This window comes from Pan troglodytes, chromosome X, assembly GCF_028858775.2.
Source record: "Pan troglodytes isolate AG18354 chromosome X, NHGRI_mPanTro3-v2.0_pri, whole genome shotgun sequence".
In the NCBI taxonomy this organism is placed as follows: Eukaryota; Metazoa; Chordata; class Mammalia; order Primates; family Hominidae; genus Pan; species Pan troglodytes.
The window spans coordinates 554,643-578,861 of record NC_072421.2 but is presented as its reverse complement, the minus strand read 5'-3'; the positions used below and the strand labels follow the sequence as shown (position 1 = coordinate 578,861).

At 34.6% G+C, this 24,219-nt stretch overlaps 1 long non-coding RNA gene across 1 annotated transcript in view; it reads left to right on the top strand.

Moving 5' to 3' along the window:
* Positions 1 to 24,219, top strand: part of LOC112207723 (uncharacterized) — a 575,632-nt gene that overhangs the window by 20,038 nt on the left and 531,375 nt on the right. The gene's annotated exons all lie outside the window — the stretch shown is intronic.

Sequence of the window (24,219 nt, the reverse complement as noted above, 5' to 3'; positions counted from 1 at the left end):
TATTTCCATGTTCATACAGATGGCGGTGTAGATATTTTCATGTTCATAGAGATAGCGGTGTAGGTATTTTCATGTTTATACAGATAGCGGTGGAGATATTTCCATGTTTATGGAGATATCGGTGTAGATATTTCCATATTTATACAGATACCGGTGTAGATATTTCCATGTTTATTCAGATGGCCGTGTAGACATTTCCATGTTTATACAGATAGCGGTGTGGCTATATCCATGTTAATACAGATAGCGGTGTGGGTATTTCCATGTTTATACAGATGGCGGTGTAGATATTTCCATGTTTATACAGATAGTGGTGTAGATATTTCCACGTTTATAAAGATAGATGTGTAGATATTTCCAAGTTTATACAGAGAGTGGTGAAGTTATTTCCATGTTTATACAGAGAGCGGTGTAGATATTTCCATGTTTATACAGATCACGGTGTAGATATTTCCATGTTTATACAGATCACGGTGTAGATATTTCCATGTTTATAAAGATGGCAGTGTAGATATTTCCATGTTTATAGAGATGGTGGTGTAGATATTTCCATGTTTATACAGGTGACTGTGTATATATTTCCATGTTTATACAGATGGCGGTGTAGATATTTCCATGTTTATAGAGATAGCGGTGTAGATATTTCCATGTTTATACAGATAGCAGTGAAGGTATTTCCGTGTTTATAGAAATAGCGGTGTAGATGTTTCCATGTTTATACAGATGACTGTGTAGGTATTTCCATGTTTATACAGATGGTGGAGTAGATATTTCCATGTTTACAGAGATAGCCATGAATATATTTCCATGTTTATACAGAGAGCAGTGTAGACATTTCCATGTTTATAGAGATAGCGGTGTAGCTATTTCCATATTTATAAAGATAGCGGTGAAGATATTTCCATGTTTATAAAGATAGCTGTGTAGATATTTCCATGTTTATAGAGATAGCGGTGTAGATATTTCCATGTTTATACAGATAGCTGTGGAGATATTTCCAAGTTTATACAGATAGTGGTGAAGATATTTCCATGTTTATACAGATAGCGGTGTAGATATTTCCATGTTTATACAGATCACGGTGTAGATATTTCCATGTCTATACAGATCACGGTGTAGATATTTCCATGTTTATAAAGATGGCCGTGTAGATATTTCCATGTTTATAGAGATGGTGGTGTAGATATTTCCATGTTTATACAGATGACTGTGTATATATTTCCATGTTTATACAGATGGCGGTGTAGATATTTCCATGTTTATAGACATAGCGGTGTAGATATTTCCATGTTTATACAGATAGCGGTGTAGATATTTCCATGTTCATAGAGATATTTTTGTAGATATTTCCATGTTTATACAGATAGCGGTGCAGATAATTCCATGTTTATTCAGATGGCGGCCTAGATATTTCCATGTTTACAGAGATAGCCATGAAGATATTTCCACTTTTATACAGATAGCAGTGTAGACATTTCCATGTTTATAGAGATAGCGGTGTAGCTATTTCCATATTTATAAACATAGCGGTGTAGATATTTCCATGTTTATAAAGATAGCTCTGTAGATATTTCAATGTTTATAGAGATAGCGGTGTAGATATTTCCATGTTTATACAGATAGCTGTGGAGATATTTCCAAGTTTATACAGATAGTGGTGTAGATATTTCCATGTTTATACAGATAGCGGTGTAGATATTTCCATGTTTATACAGATGACAGTGTAGGTATTTCCATGTCTATACAGATCACGGTGTAGTTATTTCCATGTGTATAAAGATGGCAGTGTAGATATTTCCATGTTTATGGAGATTGTGGTGTAGATATATCCATGTTTATGCAGATGACTGTGTATATATTTCCATGTTTATACAGATGGCGGTGTAGATATTCCCATGTTTATAGAGATAGCGGTGTAGATATTTCCATGTTTATACAGATAGCGGTGTAGTTATTTCCATGTTTATAGAAATATTTGTGTAGATATTTCCATATTTATACAGATAGCAGTGCAGATAATTCCATGTTTATTCAGATGGCGGCGTAGATATTTCCATGTTTATACAGAGAGCGATGTAGCTCTTTTCATGTTTATACAGATGGCAGTGTAGATATTTCCATGTTTATAGAGATAGTGGTGTAGATACTTCCTTGTTTATAGAGATAGCGGTGTAGACATTTCCATACTTATAAAGATAGCGGTGTAGATATTTCCATGTTTATACAGATAGCGGTGTAGATATTTCCATGTTTATAGAGATAGCGGTGGAGATATTTCCGTGTTTATACAGATAGCGATGTAGATATTTCCATGTTTATAAAGATAGCGGTGTAGATATTTCCATGTTTATACAGATAGTGGTGTTGATATTTCCATGTTTATACAGAGTACTGTGTAGGTATCTCCATGTTTATACAGATGGCGGTGTAGATATTTCCATGTTTATAGAGATAGCGGTGTAGACACTTCCTTGTTTATAGAGACTGCGGTGTAGACATTTCCATACTTATACAGATAGAGGTGTAGATATTTCGACGTTAATACAGGTATAGGTGTAGATATTTCCATGTTCATAAAGATCACGGTGTAGATATTTCCATCTTTCTACCGATGGCAGTGTAGAGATTTCTAAGTTTATACAGATAGCTGTGTACATATTTCCATGTTTATACAGATAGCGGTGTAGATATTTCCAAGTTTATGCAGATAGCGTTGTAGATATTTCCATGTTTATAAAGATAGCTGTGCAGATATTTCCATGTTTATACAGGTAGCGGTGTAGTTATTTCCATGTTTATAGAGATAGCAGTGTAGACATTTCCATGTTTATAGAGATAGCGGTTTAGATATTTCCATATTTTTACAGATTGCTGTGGAGATGTTTCCATGTTTATACAGATAGCGTTGGAGATATTTCCATGTTTATACAGATAGCGGTGGAGATTTTTCCAAGTTTATACAGATAGTGGTATAGATATTTCCATGATTATACAGATAGCGGTGTCGACATTTCCATGTTTATACAGATAGTGGTGTTGTTATTTCCATGTGTATAGAGATAGTGGTGTAGATATTTCCATGTTTATACAGATGGCGGTGGAGATATTTCCATGTTTATACAGATAGCGGTGTAGATATTTCCATGTTTATACTGATAGCGGTGGAGATATTTCCAAGTTTATACAGATAGCGGTGTAGGTATTTCCATGTGTATAGAGATAGTGGTGTAGATATTTCCATGTGTATACAGACAGCGGTGTAGATATTTCCATGTTTATAGAGATAGCGGTGTAGATATTTCCATGTTTATACAGATAGCAGTGAAGGTATTTCGGTGTTTATAGAAATAGCGGTGTAGATGTTTCCATGTTTATACAGATGACTGTGTAGGTATTTCCATAATTATACAGATGGTGGAGTAGATATTTCCTTGTTTACAGAGATAGCCATGAAGATATTTCCATGTTTATACAGATAGCAGTGTAGACATTCCCATGTTTATGGAGATAGCGGTGTAGCTATTTCCATATTTATAAAGATAGCGGTGTAGATATTTCCATGTTTATAACGATAGCAGTGTAGATATTTCCATGTTTATAGAGATAGCGGTGTAGATATTTCCATGTTTATACAGATAGCTGTGGAGATATTTCCAAGTTTATACAGATAGCGGTGAAGATATTTCCATGTTTATACAGATAGCGGTGTTGATATTTCTATGTTTATACGGATCACGGTGTAGATATTTCCATGTCTATACAGATCACGGTGTAGATATTTCCATGTTTATAAAGATGGCAGTGTAGGTATTTCCATGTTTATAGAGATGGTGGTGTAGATATTTCCATGTTTATACAGATGACTGTGTATATATTTCCATGTTTATACAGATGGCGGTGTAGATATTTCCATGTTTATAGAGATAGCGGTGTAGATATTTCCATGTTTATACAGATAGCGGTGTAGATATTTCCATGTTTATAGAGATATTGTTGTAGATATTTCTATATTTATACAGATAGCGGTGCAGATAATTCCATGTTTATTCAGATGGCGGCATAGATATTTCCATGTTTATACAGATAGCGATGTGGCTCTTTCCATGTTTATACAGATAGCAGTGTAGACATTTCCATGTTTATAGAGATAGCGGTGTAGCTATTTCCATATTTATAAAGATAGCGGTGTAGATATTTCCATGTTTATAAAGATAGCGGTGTAGATATTTCCATGTTTATAGAGAGAGCCGTGTAGATATTTCCATGTTTATACAGATAGCTGTGGAGATATTTCCAAGTTTATACAGAGAGTGGTGAAGTTATTTCCATGTTTATACAGATAGCGGTGTAGATATTTCCATGTTTATACAGATCACGGTGTAGATATATCCATGTTTACACAGATCACGGTGTAGATGTTTCCATGTTTATAAAGATGGCAGTGTAGATATTTCCATGTTTATAGAGATGGTGGTGTAGATATTTCCATGTTTAGACAGATGACTGTGTATATATTTCCATGTTTATACAGATGGCGGTGTAGATATTTCCATGTTTATAGAGATAGCGGTGTAGATATTTCCATGTTTATACAGATAGCAGTGAAGGTATTTCCGTGTTTATAGAAATAGCGGTGTAGATGTTTCCATGTTTATACAGATGACTGTGTAGGTATTTCCATGTTTATACAGATGGTGGAGTAGATATTTCCATATTTACAGAGATAGCCATGAAGATATTTCCATGTTTATACAGATAGCAGTGTAGACATTTCCATGTTTATAGAGATAGCGGTGTAGCTATTTCCATATTTATAAAGATAGCGGTGTAGATATTTCCATGTTTATGGAGATATCGGTGTAGATATTTCCATGTTTATAGAGATAGCGGTGTAGGTATTACCAGGTTTATAGAGAGGGCGGTGAAGATACTTCCCTGTTTATACAGATGGTCGTGAAGATATTTCCAAGTTTATACAGATGACTGTGTAGGTATTTCCAAGTTTATACAGATAGTGGTGTAGATATTTCCATGTTTATACAGATAGCGGTGTAGATATTTCCATGTTTATACAGATGACAGTGTAGGTATTTCCATGTCTATACAGATCACGGTGTAGATATTTCCATGTGTATAAAGATGGCAGTGTAGATATTTCCATGTTCATGGAGATTGTGGTGTAGATATTTCCATGTTTATGCAGATGACTGTGTATATATTTCCATGTTTATACAGATGGTGGTGTAGATATTTCCATGTTTATAGAGATAGCGGTGTAGATATTTCCATGTTTATACATATAGCGGTGTAGTTATTTCCATGTTTATAGAGATATTTGTGTAGATATTTCCATATTTATACAGATAGCGGTGCAGATAATTCCATGTTTATTCAGATGGCGGCTTAGATATTTCCATGTTTATACTGAGAGCGATGTAGCTCTTTCCATGTTTATACAGATGGCAGTGTAGATATTTCCATGTTTATAGAGATAGTGGTGTAGATACTTCCTTGTTTATAGAGATAGCGGTGTAGACATTTCCATACTTATAAAGATAGCGGTGTAGATATTTCAATGTTTATACAGATAGCGGTGTAGATATTTCCATGTTTATAGAGATAGCGGTGGAGATATTTCCGTGTTTATACAGATAGCGATGTAGATATTTCCATGTTTATAAAGATAGCGGTGTAGATATTTCCATCTTTATACAGATAGTGGTGTTGATATTTCCATGTTTATACAGAGTACTGTGTAGGTATCTCCATGTTTATACAGATGGCGGTGTAGATATTTCCATGTTTATAGAGATAGCGGTGTAGACACTTCCTTGTTTATAGAGACTGCGGTGTAGACATTTCCATTCTTATACAGATAGAGGTGTAGATATTTCGACGTTTATACAGGTATTGGTGTAGATATTTCCATGTTCATAAAGATCACGGTGTAGATATTTCCATCTTTCTACCGATGGCAGTGTAGAGATTTCTAAGTTTATACAGATAGCTGTGTACATATTTCCATGTTTATACAGATAGCGGTGTAGATATTTCCAAGTTTATGCAGATAGCGTTGTAGATATTTCCATGTTTATAAAGATAGCTGTGCAGATATTTCCATGTTTATACAGGTAGCGGTGTAGTTATTTCCATGTTTATAGAGATAGCAGTGTAGACATTTCCATGTTTATAGAGATAGCGGTTTAGATATTTCCATATTTTTACAGATTGCTGTGGAGATATTTCCATGTTTATACAGATAGCGTTGGAGATATTTCCATGTTTATACAGATAGCAGTGGAGATTTTTCCAAGTTTATACAGATAGTGGTGTAGATATTTCCATGATTATACAGATAGCGGTGTAGATATTTCCATGTTTATACAGATAGTGGTGTAGGTATTTCCATGTGTATAGAGATAGCGGTGTAGATATTTCCATGTTTATACAGATGGCGGTGGAGATATTTCCATGTTTATACAGATAGCGGTGTAGATATTTCCATGTTTATACTGATAGCGGTGGAGATATTTCCAAGTTTATACAGATAGCAGTGTAGGTATTTCCATGTGTATAGAGATAGCGGTGTAGATATTTCCATGTGTATACAGACAGCGGTGTAGATATTTCCATGTTTATAGAGATAGCGGTGTAGATATTTCCATGTTTATACAGATAGCAGTGAAGGTATTTCCGTGTTTATAGAAATAGCGGTGTAGATGTTACCATGTTTATACAGATGACTGTGTAGATATTTCCATGCTTATACAGATGGTGGAGTAGATATTTCCATGTTTACAGAGATAGCCATGAAGATATTTCCATGTTTATACAGATAGCAGTGTAGACATTCCCATGTTTATGGAGATAGCGGTGTAGCTATTTCCATATTTATAAAGATAGCGGTGTAGATATTTCCAAGTTTATAAAGATAGCGGTGTAGATATTTCCATGTTTATAGAGATAGCGGTGTAGATATTTCCATGTTTATACAGATAGATGTGGAGATATTTCCAAGTTTATACAGATAGAGGTGAAGATATTTCCATGTTTATACAGATAGCGGTGTTGATATTTCCATGTTTATATGGATCACGGTGTAGATATTTACATGTCTATACAGATCACGGTGTAGATATTTCCATGTTTATAAAGATGGCAGTGTAGATATTTCCATGTTTATAGAGATGGTGGTGTAGATATTTCCATGTTTATACAGATGACTATGTATATATTTCCATGTTTATACAGATGGCGGTGTAGATATTTCCATGTTTATAGAGATAGCGGTGTAGATATTTCCATGTTTATACAGATAGCGGTGTAGATATTTCCATGTTTATAGAGATATTGTTGTAGATATTTCTGTATTTATACAGATAGCGGTGCAGATAATTCCATGTTTATTCAGATGGCGGCGTAGATATTTCCATGTTTATACAGATAGCGATGTGGCTCTTTCCATGTTTATACAGATAGCAGTGTAGGCATTTCCATGTTTATAGAGATAGCGGTGTAGCTATTTCCATATTTATAAAGATAGCGGTGTAGATATTTCCATGTTTATAAAGATAGCGGTGTAGATATTTCCATGTTTATAGAGAGAGCGGTGTAGATATTTCCATGTTTATACAGATAGCTGTGGAGATATTTCCAAGTTTATACAGAGAGTGGTGAAGTTATTTCCATGTTTATACAGATAGCGGTGTAGATATTTCCATGTTTATACAGATCACGTTGTAGATATTTCCATGTTTATACAGATCACGGTGTAGATGTTTCCATGTTTATAAAGATGGCAGTGTAGATATTTCCATGTTTATAGAGATGGTGGTGTAGATATTTCCATGTTTATACAGATGACTGTGTATATATTTCCTTGTTTATACAGATGGCGGTGTAGATATTTCCATGTTTATAGAGATAGCGGTGTAGATATTTCCATGTTTATACAGATAGCAGTGAAGGTATTTCCGTGTTTATAGAAATAGCGGTGTAGATGTTTCCATGTTTATACAGATGACTGTGTAGGTATTTCCATGTTTATACAGATGGTGGAGTAGATATTTCCATATTTACAGAGATAGCCATGAAGATATTTCCATGTTTATACAGATAGCAGTGTAGACATTTCCATGTTTATAGAGATAGCGGTGTAGCTATTTCCATATTTATAAAGATAGCGGTGTAGATATTTCCATGTTTATAAAGATAGCGGTGTAGATATTTCCATGTTTATAGAGATAGCGGTGTAGATATTTCCATGTTTATTCAGATAGCTGTGGAGATATTTCCAAGTTTATACAGATAGTGGTGAAGATATTTCCATGTTTATACAGATAGCGGTGTAGATATTTCCATGTTTATACAGATCACGGTGTAGATATTTCCAGGTCTATACAGATCACGGTGTAGATATTTCCATGTTTATAAAGATGGCAGTGTAGATATTTCCATGTATATAGAGATGGTGGTGTAGATATTTCCATGTTTATACAGATGACTGTGTATATATTTCCATGTTTATACAGATGGCGGTGTAGATATTTCCATGTTTATAGAGATAGCGGTGTAGATATTTCCATGTTTATACAGATAGCGGTGTAGATATTTCCATGTTTATAGAGATATTGTTGTAGATATTTCCATATTTATACAGATAGCGGTGCAGATAATTCCATGTTTATTCAGATGGCGGCATAGATATTTCCATGTTTACAGAGATAGCCATGAAGATATTTCCACTTTTATACAGATAGCAGTGTAGACATTTCCATGTTTATAGAGATAGCGGTGTAGCTATTTCCATATTTATAAAGATAGCGGTGTAGATATTTCCATGTTTATAAAGATAGCTCTGTAGATATTTCAATGTTTATAGAGATAGCAGTGTAGATATTTCCATGTTTATACAGATAGCTGTGGAGATATTTCCAAGTTTATGCAGATAGTGGTGTAGATATTTCCATGTTTATACAGATAGCGGTGTAGATATTTCCATGTTTATACAGATGACAGTGTAGGTATTTCCATGTCTATACAGATCACGGTGTAGATATTTCCATGTGTATCAAGATGGCAGTGTAGATATTTCCATGTTTATGGAGATTGTGGTGTAGATATTTCCATGTTTATACAGATGACTGTGTATATATTTCCATGTTTTTACAGATGGCAGTGTAGATATTTCCATGTTTATAGAGATAATGGTGTAGATACTTCCTTGTTTATAGAGATAGCGGTGTAGACATTTCCATACTTATAATGATAGCTGTGTAGATATTTCCATGTTTATACAGATAGCGGTGTAGATATTTCCATGTTTATAGAGATAGCGGTGGAGATATTTCCGTGTTTATACAGATAGCGATGTAGATATTTCCATGTTTATAAAGATAGCGGTGTAGATATTTCCATGTTTATACAGATAGTGTTGTTGATATTTCCATGTTTATACTGAGTACTGTGTAGGTATCTCCATGTTTATACAGATGGCGGTGTAGATATTTCCATGTTTATAGAGATAGCGGTGTAGACACTTCCTTGTTTATAGAGACTGCGGTGCAGACATTTCCATACTTATACAAATAGAGGTGTAGATATTTCGACGTTTATACAGGTATAGGTGTAGATATTTCCATGTTCATAAAGATCACGGTGTAGATATTTCCATCTTTCTACCGATGGCAGTACAGAGATTTCTAAGTTTATACAGATAGCTGTGTACATATTTCCATGTTTATACAGATAGCGGTGTACATATTTCCAAGTTTATGCAGATAGCGTTGTAGATATTTCCATGTTTATAAAGATAGCTGTGTAGATATTTCCATGTTTATACAGGAAGCGGTGTAGTTATTTCCATGTTTATAGAGATAGCAGTGTAGACATTTCCATGTTTATAGGGATAGCGGTTTAGATATTTCCATATTTTTACAGATTGCTGTGGAGATATTTCCATGTTTATACAGATAGCGTTGGAGATATTTCCATGTTTATACAGATAGCGGTGGAGATTTTTCCAAGTTTGTACAGATAGTGGTGTAGATATTTCCATGATTATACAGATAGCGGTGTAGATATTTCCATGTTTATACAGATAGTGGTGTAGGTATTTCCATGTGTATAGAGATAGCGGTGTAGATATTTCCATGTTTATACAGAGGGCGGTGGAGATATTTCCATGTTTATACAGATAGCGGTGTAGATATTTCCATGTTTATACTGATAGCGGTGGAGATATTTCCAAGTTTATACAGATAGCGGTGTAGGTATTTCCATGTGTATAGAGATAGCGGTGTAGATATTTCCATGTGTATACAGACAGCGGTGTAGATATTTCCATGTTCATAGAGATAGCCTTGTAGATATTTGCATGTTAATACAGATCACGGTGTAGATATTTCCATATTTATAAAGATAGCGGTGTAGATATTTCCATGTTTATAAAGATAGCTGTGTAGATATTTCCATGTTTATAGAGATGGCGGTGTAGATATTTCCATGTTTATACAGATGACTGTGTATATATTTGCATGTTTATACAGATGGCAGTGTAGATATTTCCATGTTTATAGAGATAGTGGTGTAGATACTTCCTTGTTTATAGAGATAGCGGTGTTGACATTTCCATACTTATAAAGATAGCGGTGTAGATATTTCCATGTTTATACAGATAGCGGTGTAGATATTTCCATGTTTATACAATCAGCGGTGTCGATATTTCCATGATTATAAAGATAGCGGTGTAGATATTTCCATGTTTATAGAGGTAGCGGTGGAGATATTTCCGTGTTTATACAGATAGCGATGTAGATATTTCCATGTTTATAAAGATAGCGGTGTAGATATTTCCATGTTTATACAGATAGTCGTGTTGATGTTTCCATGTTTATACAGAGTACTGTGTAGATATCTCCATGTTTATACAGAAGGCGGTGTAGATATTTCCATGTTTATAGAGGTAGCGGTGGAGATATTTCCGTGTTTATACAGATAGCGATGTAGATATTTCCATGTTTATAAAGATAGCGGTGTAGATATTTCCATGTTTATACAGATAGTCGTGTTGATGTTTCCATGTTTATACAGAGTACTGTGTAGATATCTCCATGTTTATACAGAAGGCGGTGTAGATATTTCCATGTTTATAGAGATAGCGGTGTAGACACTTCCTTGTTTATAGACTGCGGAGTAGACATTTCCATACTTATACAGATAGAGGTGTAGATATTTCCAAGTTTATACAGGTATAGGTTTAGATATTTCCATGTTCATACAGATCACGGAGTAGATATTTCCATCTTTCTACCGATGGCAGTGTAGAGATTTCTATGTTTATACAGATAGCTGTGTACATATTTCCATGTTCATACAGATCACGGAGTAGATATTTCCATCTTTCTACCGATGGCAGTGTAGAGATTTCTATGTTTATACAGATAGCTGTGTACATATTTCCATGTTTATACAGATAGCGGTGTAGATATTTACAAGTTTATGCAGATAGCGTTGTAGATATTTCCATGTTTATACAGATAGCTGTGTAGATATTTCCATGTTTATACAGGTAGCGGTTTAGGTATTTCCATGTTTATAGATATAGCAGTGTAGACATTTCCATGTGTATAGAGATAGCGGTTTAGATATTTCCATATTTATACCGACAGCGTGGGAGATATTTCCATGTTTATACAGATAGCGGTGGAGATATTTCCAAGTTTATACAGATAGTGGTGTAGATATTTCCACGTTTATAAAGATAGATGTGTAGATATTTCCATGTTTACAGAGATAGCGGTGGAGATATTTCCATGTTTATAGAGATAGCGGTGGAGATATTTCCATGTTTATAGAGATAGCGGTGGAGATATTTCCATATTTATATAGATAGCGGTGTAGATATTTAAATGTTTAAACAGATAGCAGTGGAGATATTTCCATGTTTATACAGATAGCGATGTAGATATTTCCATGTTTATACAGATAGCGGTGTAGATATCTCCATGTGTATATAGGTGCCCCTGTATATATTGCCATGTTTATACAGATGGATGTATAGATATTTCCACGTTTTCACAGATGACTGTGGATATATTTCCATGTTTCTACAGATGGCGGTGTAGATATTTCCATGTTTATAGAGATAGCGGTGAAGATATTTCCATATTTATAGAGATACCTGCGTAGATATTTCCATGTTTATACAGATGGCAGTATAGATAATTCCATGTTTACACAGACAGCGATGTAGATATTTCCATGTTTATACTGATCGTTGTGTAGATATTTCCATATTTATACATATAGCGGTATAGTCATTTCCATGTTTATACAGAGCGCGGTGTAGATATTTCCATGTTTATACAGATAGCGGTGTAGATATTTCCATGTTTATACAGATTGCGGTGTAGGTATTTCCATGTTTATAGGGATAGCGGTGTAGATATTTCCATGTTTATATAGATGGAGGTGTAGATATTTCCATGTTTATAGAGATGACGGTGTAGGTATTTCCATGTTTTTACAGATGGCGGTGTTGATATTTCCATGTTTATACAGATAGCGGTGTGGTTACTTCCATGTTTATACAGATAGCGGTGAAGATATTTCCATGCTTACAGAGATGACTGTGTAGATATTTCCATGTTTATACAGATAGTGGTGTAGATATTTTCATGTTTATACAGATGACTGTGTAGCTATTTTCATGTTTATACAGATGGTGGTGTAGATGTTTCCATGTTTATAGAGATAGCCATGTAGATATTTCCATGTTTATACAGATAGCTGTGTAGACATTTCCTTGTTTATAGAGATAGCGGTGTAGATATTTCCATATTTATACAAATAGGGTAGTTATTTCCATGTTTATACAGGTATAGGTGTAGGTATTTCCATGTTCTTACAGATCGCGGTGTAGATATTTCCATCTTTCTACAGATGGCAGTGTAGTTATTTCTATGTTTTTACAGATGGCTTTGTAGATATTTCCATGCTTATACTGATGGCGGTGTAGATATTTCTAAGTTTATAGAGATGGTGGTGTAGATATTTCTGAGTTTACAGAGATAGCGGTGTAGATAATTCCACGTTTAGAGACATGGCGGTGTAGGTATTTCCATGTTTATAGAGATAGCGGTGTAGATACTTCCATATTTATACAGATAGCGGTGGAGATATTTCCATGTTTATAGACATAGCGGTGGAGATATTTCCATGTTTATACAGATAGCGGTGTAGATATTTCCACGTACAATCAGATGGCGGCATAGATATTTCCATGTTTATACAGATAGCGGTGTAGATATTTCCATGTTTATAGAGATATCGGTGTAGAAATTTCCATATTTAGGCACATAGCGTTGTAGATATTTCCATGTTTATTCAGATGGCGGCGTAGATATATCCATGTTCATACCGATAGCGGTGTGGCTATTTCCATGTTTATACAGATGGCAGTGTAGATATTTCCATGTTTATGCAGATAGTGGTGTAGATATTTCCATGTTAATACAGACAGCGGTGGAAATATTTCCAAGTTTATACAGATACTGGTGAAGATATTTCCATGTTTAAACAGCTAGCGTTGTAGATACTTCCATGTTTTTACAGATAGCGGTGTAGGTATTTCCAAGTGTATAGAGAAACGGTGTAGATATTTCCATGTCTATACAGATTGCTGTGTAGATATTTCATTGTTTATAAAGATGGCAGTGTAGACATTTCCATGTTTATAGAGATAGCGGTGTATATATTTCCATGTTTATACAGATAGCGGTGTAGATATTTCCATGTTTATGGAGATATCGGTGTAGATATTTCCATATTTATACAGATAGCGGTGTAGGTATTTCCATGTTTATTCAGATGGCCGCGTAGATACTTCCATGTTCATACAGATATCGGTGTGGCTATTTCCATGTTTATACAGATGACAGTGTAGATATTTCCATGTTTATACAGATAGCGGTGTAGATATTTCCATGTTTATATAAACAGCGGTGTAGATATTTCCATGTTTATACAGTTAGCGATGTAGATATTTCCATGTTTATACAGATGGCGGTGTAGATATTTCCATGTTTATACAGATAGCGGTGTAGATATTTCCATGTTTATACCGATGGCGGTGGAGATATTTCCATGTTTATACTGATAGCGGTGTAGATATTTCCATGTTTATACTGATAGCGGTGGAGATATTTCCAAGTTTATACAGATAGCAGTGTAGGTATTTCCATGTGTATAGAGATAGCGGTGTAGCTATTTCCATGTGTATACAGACAGCGGTGTAGATATTTCCATGTTCATAGAGATAGCGGTGTAGATATTTCCATGTTTATACAGATAGCGGTGTAGATATTTTCATGTTTATACAGATAGCAGTGAAGTTATTTCCGTGTTTATAGAAATAGCGGTATAGATGTTTCCATGTTTATACAGATGACTGTGTAGTTATTTCCATGTTTATACAGATGGTGGAGTAGGTATTGCCATGTTTACAGAGATAGCCATGAAGATATTTCCACTTTTATACAGATAGCAGTGTAGACATTTCCAAGTTTATAGAGATAGCGGTGTAGCTATTTCCATGTTTATAAAGATAGCGGTGTAGATATTTCCATGTTTATAAAGATAGCTGTGTAGATATTTCCATGTATAGAGATAGTGGTATAGATATTTCCATGTTTATACAGATAGCTGTGGAGATATTTCCAAGTTTATACAGATAGTGGTGTAGATATTTCCATGTTTATACAGTAGCGGTGTAGATATTTCCATGTTTATACAGATGACAGTGTAGGTATTTCCATGTCTACACAGATCACGGTGTAGATATTTCCATGTGTATAAAGATGGCAGTGTAGATATTTCCATGTTTATGGAGATTGTGGTGTAGATATTTCCATGTTTATACAGATGACTGTGTATATATTTCCATGTTTATACAGATGGCTGTGTAGATATTTCCATGTTTATAAAGATGGCAGTGTAGATATTTCCATGTTTATAGATATGGTGGTGTAGATATTTCCAGGTTTATACAGATGACTCTATATATTTCCATGTTCATACAGATGGCGGTGTAGATATTTCCATGTTCATAGAGATAGCGGTGTAGGTATTTTCATGTTTATACAGATAGCGGTGGAGATATTTCCATGTTTATGGAGATATCGGTGTAGATATTTCCATATTTATACAGATACCGGTGTAGATATTTCCATGTTTATTAAGATGGCCGTGTAGATATTTCCATGTTTATACAGATAGCGGTGTGGGTATATCCATGTTAATACAGATAGCGGTGTGGGTATTTCCATGTTTATACAGATGGCGGTGTAGATATTTCCATGTTTATACAGATAGTGGTGTAGATATTTCCACGTTTATAAAGATAGATGTGTAGATATTTCCATGTTTACAGAGATAGCGGTGGAGATATTTCCATGTTTATAGCGATATCGGTGTAGATATTTCCATGTTTATACAGATAGCGGTGTAGATATTTCCATGTTTATAGAGATATTGTTGTAGATATTTCTATATTTATACAGATAGCGGTGCAGATAATTCCATGTTTATTCAGATGGCGGCGTAGATATTTCCATGTTTATACAGATAACGATGTGGCTCTTTCCATGTTTATACAGATAGCAGTGTAGATATTTCCATGTTTATAGAGATAGCAGTGTAGCTATTTCCATATTTATAAAGATAGCGGTGTAGATATTTCCATGTTTATGAAGATAGCGGTGTAGATATTTCCATGTTTATAGAGAGAGCGGTGTAGATATTTCCATATTTATACAGATAGCTGTGGAGATATTTCCAAGTTTATACAGAGAGTGGTGAAGTTATTTCCATGTTTATACAGATAGCGGTGTAGATATTTCCATGTTTATACAGATCACCGTGTAGATATTTCCATGTTTATACACATCACGGTGTAGATATTTCCATGTTTATAAAGATGGCATTGTAGATATTTCCATGTTTATAGAGATGGTGGTGTAGATATTTCCATGTTTATACAGGTGACTGTGTATATATTTCCATGTTTATACAGATGGCGGTGTAGATATTTCCATGTTTATAGAGATAGCGGTGTAGATATTTCCATGTTTATACATATAGCAGTGAAGGTATTTCCGTGTTTATAGAAATAGCGGTGTAGATGTTTCCATGTTTATACATATGACTGTGTAGGTATTTCCATGTTTATACAGATGGTGGAGTAGATATTTCCATGTTTACAGAGATAGCCATGAATATATTTCCATGTTTATACAGATAGCAGTGTAGACATTTCCATGTTTATAGAGATAGCGGTGTAGCTATTTCCATATTTATAAAGATAGCGGTGTAGATATTTCCGTGTTTATAAAGATAGCGGTGTAGATATTTCCATGTTTATAGAGATAGCGGTGTAGATATTTCCATGTTTATACAGATAGCTGTGTATATATTTCCATGTTTATACAGATGGCGGTGTAGATATTTCCATGTTTATAGACATAGCGGTGTAGATATTTCCATGTTTATACAGATAGCGTTGTAGATATTTCCATGTTCATAGAGATATTGTTGTAGATATTTCCACATTTATACAGATAGCGGTGCAGATAATTCCATGTTTATTCAGATGGCGGCCTAGATATTTCCATGTTTACAGAGATAGCCATGAAGATATTTCCACTTTTATACAGATAGCAGTGTAGACATTTCCATGTTTATAGAGATAGCGGTGTAGCTATTTCCATATTTATAAACATAGCGGTGTAGATATTTCCATGTTTATAAAGATAGCTCTGTAGATATTTCAATGTTTATAGAGATAGCGGTGTAGATATTTCCATGTTTATACAGATAGCTGTGGAGATATTTCCAAGTTTATACAGATAGTGGTGTAGATATTTCCATGTTTATACAGATAGCGGTGTAGATATTTCCATGTTTATACAGATGACAGTGTAGGTATTTCCATGTCTATACAGATCACGGTGTAGATATTTCCATGTGTATAAAGATGGCAGTGTAGATATTTCCATGTTTATGGAGATTGTGGTGTAGATATATCCATGTTAATGCTGATGACTGTGTATATATTTCCATGTTTATACAGATGGCGGTGTAGATATTTCCATGTTTATAGAGATAGCGGTGTAGATATTTCCATGTTTATACAGATAGCGGTGTAGTTATTTCCATGTTTATAGAAATATTTGTGTAGATATTTCCATATTTATACAGATAGCAGTGCAGATAATTCCATGTTTATTCAGATGGCGGCGTAGATATTTCCATGTTTATACAGAGAGCGATGTACCTCTTTTCATGTTTATACAGATGGCAGTGTAGATATTTCCATGTTTATAGAGATAGTGGTGTAGATACTTCCTTGTTTATAGAGATAGCGGTGTAGACATTTCCATACTTATAAAGATAGCGGTGTAGATATTTCCATGTTTATACAGATAGCGGTGTAGATATTTCCATGTTTATAGAGATAGCGGTGGAGATATTTCCATGTTTATACAGATAGCGATGTAGATATTTCCATGTTTATAAAGATAGCGCTGTAGATATTTCCATGTTTATACAGATAGTGGTGTTGATATTTCCATGTTTATACAGAGTACTGTGTAGGTATTTCCATGTTTATACAGATGGCGGTGTAGATATTTCCATGTTTATACAGATAGCGGTGTAGATATTTCCAAGTTTATGCAGATAGCGTTGTAGATATTTCCATGTTTATAAAGATAGCTGTGCAGATATTTCCATGTTTATACAGGTAGCGGTGTAGTTATTTCCATGTTTATAGAGAGAGCAGTGTAGACATTTCCATGTTTATAGAGATAGCAGTTTAGATATTTCCATATTTTTACAGATTGCTGTGGAGATATTTCCATGTTTATACAGATAGCGTTGGAGATATTTCCATGTTTATACAGATAGCGGTGGAGATTTTTCGAAGTTTATACAGATAGTCGTGTAGTTATTTCCATGATTATACAGATAGCGGTGTAGATATTTGCATGTTTATACAGATCGTGGTGTAGGTATTTCCATGTGTATAGAGATAGCGGTGTTGATATTTCCATGTTTATACAGATGGCGGTGGAGATATTTCCATGTTTATACAGATAGCGGTGTAGATATTTCCATGTTTATACTGATAGCGGTAGAGATATTTCCAAGTTTATACAGATAGCGGTGTAGGTATTTCCATGTGTATAGAGATAGCGGTGTAGATATTTCCATGTGTATACAGACAGCGGTGTAGATATTTCCATGTTCATAGAGATAGCGTTGTAGATATTTGCATGTTTATACAGATAGCGGTGTAGATATTTCCATGTTTATACAGATAGCAGTGAAGGTATTTCCGTGTTTATAGAAATAGCGGTGTAGATGTTTCCATGTTTATACAGATGACTGTGTAGGTATTTCCATGCTTATACAGATGGTGGAGTAGATATTTCCATGTTTACAGAGATAGGCATGAAGATATTTCCATGTTTATACAGATAGCAGTGTAGACATTTCCATGTTTATACAGATAGTTGTGGAGATATGTCCAAGTTTATACAGATAGCGGTGAAGATATTTCCATGTTTTTACAGATAGCGGTGTAGATATTTCCATGTTTATACAGATCACGGTGTAGATATTTCCATGTCTATACAGATCACGGTGTAGATATTTCCATGTTTATAAAGATGGCATTGTAGATATTTCCATGTTTATAGAGATGGTGGTGTAGATATCTCCATGTTTATACAGAAGGCGGTGTAGATATTTCCATGTTTATAGAGGTAGCGGTGGAGATATTTCCGTGTTTATACAGATAGCGATGTAGATATTTCCATGTTTATAAAGATAGCGGTGTAGATATTTCCATGTTTATAGAGATAGTCGTGTTGATGTTTCCATGTTTATACAGAGTACTGTGTAGATATCTCCATGTTTATACAGAAGGCAGTGTAGATATTTCCATGTTTATAGAGATAGCGGTGTAGACACTTCCTTGTTTATAGAGACTGCGGAGTAGACATTTCCATACTTATACAGATAGAGGTGTAGATATTTCCACGTTTATACAGGTATAGGTGTAGATATTTCCATGTTCATACAGATCACGAAGTAGATATTTCCATCTTTCTACTGATGGCAGTGTAGAGATTTCTATGTTTATACAGATAGCTGTGTACATATTTCCATGTTTATACAGATAGCGGTGTAGATATTTACAAGTTTATGCAGATAGCGTTGTAGATATTTCCATGTTTATACAGATAGCTGTGTAGATATTTCCATGTTTATACAGGTAGCGGTTTAGGTATTTCCATGTTTATAGATATAGCAGTGTAGACATTTCCATGTGTATAGAGATAGCGGTTTAGATATTTCCATATTTATACCGACAGCGTGGGAGATATTTCCATGTTTATACAGATAGCGGTGGAGATATTTCCAAGTTTATACAGATAGTGGTGTAGATATTTCCATGTTTATACAGATAGCGGTGTAGATATTTCCATGTTTATACAGATCGTGGTGTAGGTATTTCCATGTGCATAGAGATAGCGGTGTAGATATTTCCATGTTTATACAGATGGCTGTGTAGATATTTCCATGTTTATAAAGATGGCAGTGTAGATATTTCCATGTTTATAGAGATGGTGGTGTAGATATTTCCAAGTTTATACAGATGACTGTATATATTTCCATGTTCATACAGATGGCGGTGTAGATATTTCCATGTTTATAGAGATAGCGGTGTAGGTATTTTCATGTTTATACAGATAGCGGTGGAGATATTTCCATGTTTATGGAGATATCGGTGTAGATGTTTCCATATTTATACAGATACCGGTGTAGATATTTCCATGTTTATTCAGATGGCCGTGTAGACATTTCCATGTTTATACAGATAGCGGTGTGGCTATATCCATGTTAATACAGATAGCGGTGTGGCTATTTCCATGTTTATACAGATGGCGGTGTAGATATTTCCATGTTTATACAGATAGTGGTGTACATATTTCCACGTTTATAAAGGTAGATGTGTAGATATTTTCATGTTTACAGAGATAGCGGTGGAGATATTTCCATGTTTATAGAGATAGCGGTGGAGATATTTCCATGTTTATACAGATAGCGGTGTAGATATTTCCATGTTTATCAAGATAGCGGTGTAGATATTTCCATGTTTATACAGATAGTTGTGAAGATATTTCCATGTTTATACAAGCAGCGTTGTAGATATTACCATGTTTAGAAAAATAGCGGTGTAGATATTTCCATGTTTATAGAGATAGCGGTGGAGATATTTCCATATTTATATAGATAGCGGTGTAGATATTTAAATGTTTATACAGATAGCGGTGGAGATATTTCCATGTTTATACAGATAGCGATGTAGGTATTTCCATGTTTATACAGATAGCGGTGTAGATATCTCCATGTGTATATAGGTGTCCCTGTATATATTGCCATGTTTATACAGATGGATGTATAGATATTTCCATGTTTTCACAGATGACTGTGGATATATTTCCATGTTTCTACAGATGGCGGTGTAGATATTTCCATGTTTATAGAGATAGTGGTGTAGATATTTCCATGTTTATAGAGATAGCGGTGTAGGTATTTCCATGTTTATAGGGATAGCGGTGAAGATATTTCCATATTTATAGAGATACCTGCGTAGATATTTCCATGTTTATACAGATGGCAGTATAGATAATTCCATGTTTACACAGACAGCGGTGTAGATATTTCCATGTTTATACTGATCGTTGTGTCGATATTTCCATATTTATACATATAGCAGTATAGACATTTCCATGTTTATACAGAGCGCGGTGTAGATATTTCCATCTTTATGCAGATAGCGGTGTAGATATTTCCATGTTTATACAGATTGCGGTGTAGGTATTTCCATGTTTATAGGGATAGCGGTGTAGATATTTCCATGTTTATACAGATGGAGGTGTAGATATTTCTATGTTTATAGAGATGACTGTGTAGGTATTTCCATGTTTTTACAGATGGCGGTGTAGATATTTCCATGTTTATACAGATAGCGGTGTGGTTACTTCCATGTTTATACAGATAGAGGTGAAGATATTTCCATGCTTACAGAGATGACTGTGTAGATATTTCCATGTTTATACAGATAGTGGTGTAGATATTTTCATGTTTATACAGATGACTGTGTAGCTATTTTCATGTTTATACAGATGGTGGTGTAGATATTTCCATGTTTATAGAGATAGCCATGTAGATATTTCCATGTTTATACAGATAGCTGTGTAGACATTTCCTTGTTTATAGAGATAGCGGTGTAGATATTTCCATATTTATACAAAGAGCAGGGTAGTTATTTCCATGTTTATACAGGTATAGGTGTAGGTATTTCCATGTTCTTACAGATCGCGGTGTAGATATTTCCATCTTTCTACAGATGGCAGTGTAGTTATTTCTATGTTTTTACAGATGGCTTTGTAGATATTTCCATGTTTATACTGATGGCGGTGTAGATATTTCTAAGTTTATAGAGATGGTGGTGTAGATATTTCTGAGTTTACAGAGATAGCGGTGTAGATAATTCCACGTTTAGAGACATGGCGGTGTAGGTATTTCCATGTTTATAGAGATAGCGGTGTAGATATTTCCATATTTATACAGATAGTGGTTGAGATATTTCCATGTTTATACAGATAGCGGTGGAGATATTTCCATGTTTATAGACATAGCTGTGGAGATATTTCCATGTTTATACAGATAGCGTTGTAGATATTTCCACGTTCCATCAGATGGCGGCATAGATATTTCCATGTTTATACAGATAGCGGTGCAGATATTTCCATGTTTATACAGATAGCGGTGTAGGTATTTCCATGTGTATAGAGATAGCGGTGTAGATATTTCCATGCTTATACAGGCGGATGTGTAGATATTTCCATGTTTATAAAGATGGCAGTGTAGATATTTGCATGTTGATAGAGATGGTGGTGTAGATATTTCCATGTTTATACATATGACTCTGTATATATTTCCATGTTTATACAGATGTCGGTTTAGATATTTCCATGTTTATAGAGATAGCGGTGTAGATATTTCCATGTTTATACAGATAGCGGTGTAGATATTTCCATGTTTATGGAGATATCAGTGTAGATATTTCCATATTTATACAGATAGCGGTGTAGGTATTTCCATGTTTATTCAGATGGCCGCGTAGATATTTCCATGTTCATACAGAAATCGGTGTGGCTATTTCCATGTTTATACAGATGACAGTGTAGATATTTCCATGTTTGTACAGATAGTGGTGTAGATATTTCCATGTTTATAAAGATAGCTGTGTATATATTTCCATGTTTATAGAGTTAGCGGTGGAGATATTTCCATGTTTATACCGATGGCTGTGGAGATATTTCCATGTTTATGCAGATAGCGATGTAGATATTTCCATGTTTATAAAGATAGCGGTGTAGATATTTCCATGTTTATACAGATAGCGGTGTAGGTATTTCCATGTTTATACAGATAGCGGTGTAGATATTTCCATGTTTATATAAACAGCGGTGTAGATATTTCCATGTTTATACAGATTGCGGTGTAGGTATTTCCATGTTTATAGGGATAGCGGTGTAGATATTTCCATGTTTATACAGATGGAGGTGTAGATATTTCTATGTTTATAGAGATGACTGTGTAGGTATTTCCATGTTTTTACAGATGGCGGTGTAGATATTTCCATGTTTATACAGATAGCGGTGTGGTTACTTCCATGTTTATACAGATAGAGGTGAAGATATTTCCATGCTTACAGAGATGACTGTGTAGATATTTCCATGTTTATACAGATAGTGGTGTAGATATTTTCATGTTTATACAGATGACTGTGTAGCTATTTTCATGTTTATACAGATGGTGGTGTAGATATTTCCATGTTTATAGAGATAGCCATGTAGATATTTCCATGTTTATACAGATAGCTGTGTAGACATTTCCTTGTTTATAGAGATAGCGGTGTAGATATTTCCATATTTATACAAAGAGCAGGGTAGTTATTTCCATGTTTATACAGGTATAGGTGTAGGTATTTCCATGTTCTTACAGATCGCGGTGTAGATATTTCCATCTTTCTACAGATGGCAGTGTAGTTATTTCTATGTTTTTACAGATGGCTTTGTAGATATTTCCATGTTTATACTGATGGCGGTGTAGATATTTCTAAGTTTATAGAGATGGTGGTGTAGATATTTCTGAGTTTACAGAGATAGCGGTGTAGATAATTCCACGTTTAGAGACATGGCGGTGTAGGTATTTCCATGTTTATAGAGATAGCGGTGTAGATATTTCCATATTTATACAGATAGTGGTTGAGATATTTCCATGTTTATACAGATAGCGGTGGAGATATTTCCATGTTTATAGACATAGCTGTGGAGATATTTCCATGTTTATACAGATAGCGTTGTAGATATTTCCACGTTCCATCAGATGGCGGCATAGATATTTCCATGTTTATACAGATAGCGGTGCAGATATTTCCATGTTTATACAGATAGCGGTGTAGGTATTTCCATGTGTATAGAGATAGCGGTGTAGATATTTCCATGCTTATACAGGCGGATGTGTAGATATTTCCATGTTTATAAAGATGGCAGTGTAGATATTTGCATGTTGATAGAGATGGTGGTGTAGATATTTCCATGTTTATACATATGACTCTGTATATATTTCCATGTTTATACAGATGTCGGTTTAGATATTTCCATGTTTATAGAGATAGCGGTGTAGATATTTCCATGTTTATACAGATAGCGGTGTAGATATTTCCATGTTTATGGAGATATCAGTGTAGATATTTCCATATTTATACAGATAGCGGTGTAGGTATTTCCATGTTTATTCAGATGGCCGCGTAGATATTTCCATGTTCATACAGAAATCGGTGTGGCTATTTCCATGTTTATACAGATGACAGTGTAGATATTTCCATGTTTGTACAGATAGTGGTGTAGATATTTCCATGTTTATAAAGATAGCTGTGTATATATTTCCATGTTTATAGAGTTAGCGGTGGAGATATTTCCATGTTTATACCGATGGCTGTGGAGATATTTCCATGTTTATGCAGATAGCGATGTAGATATTTCCATGTTTATAAAGATAGCGGTGTAGATATTTCCA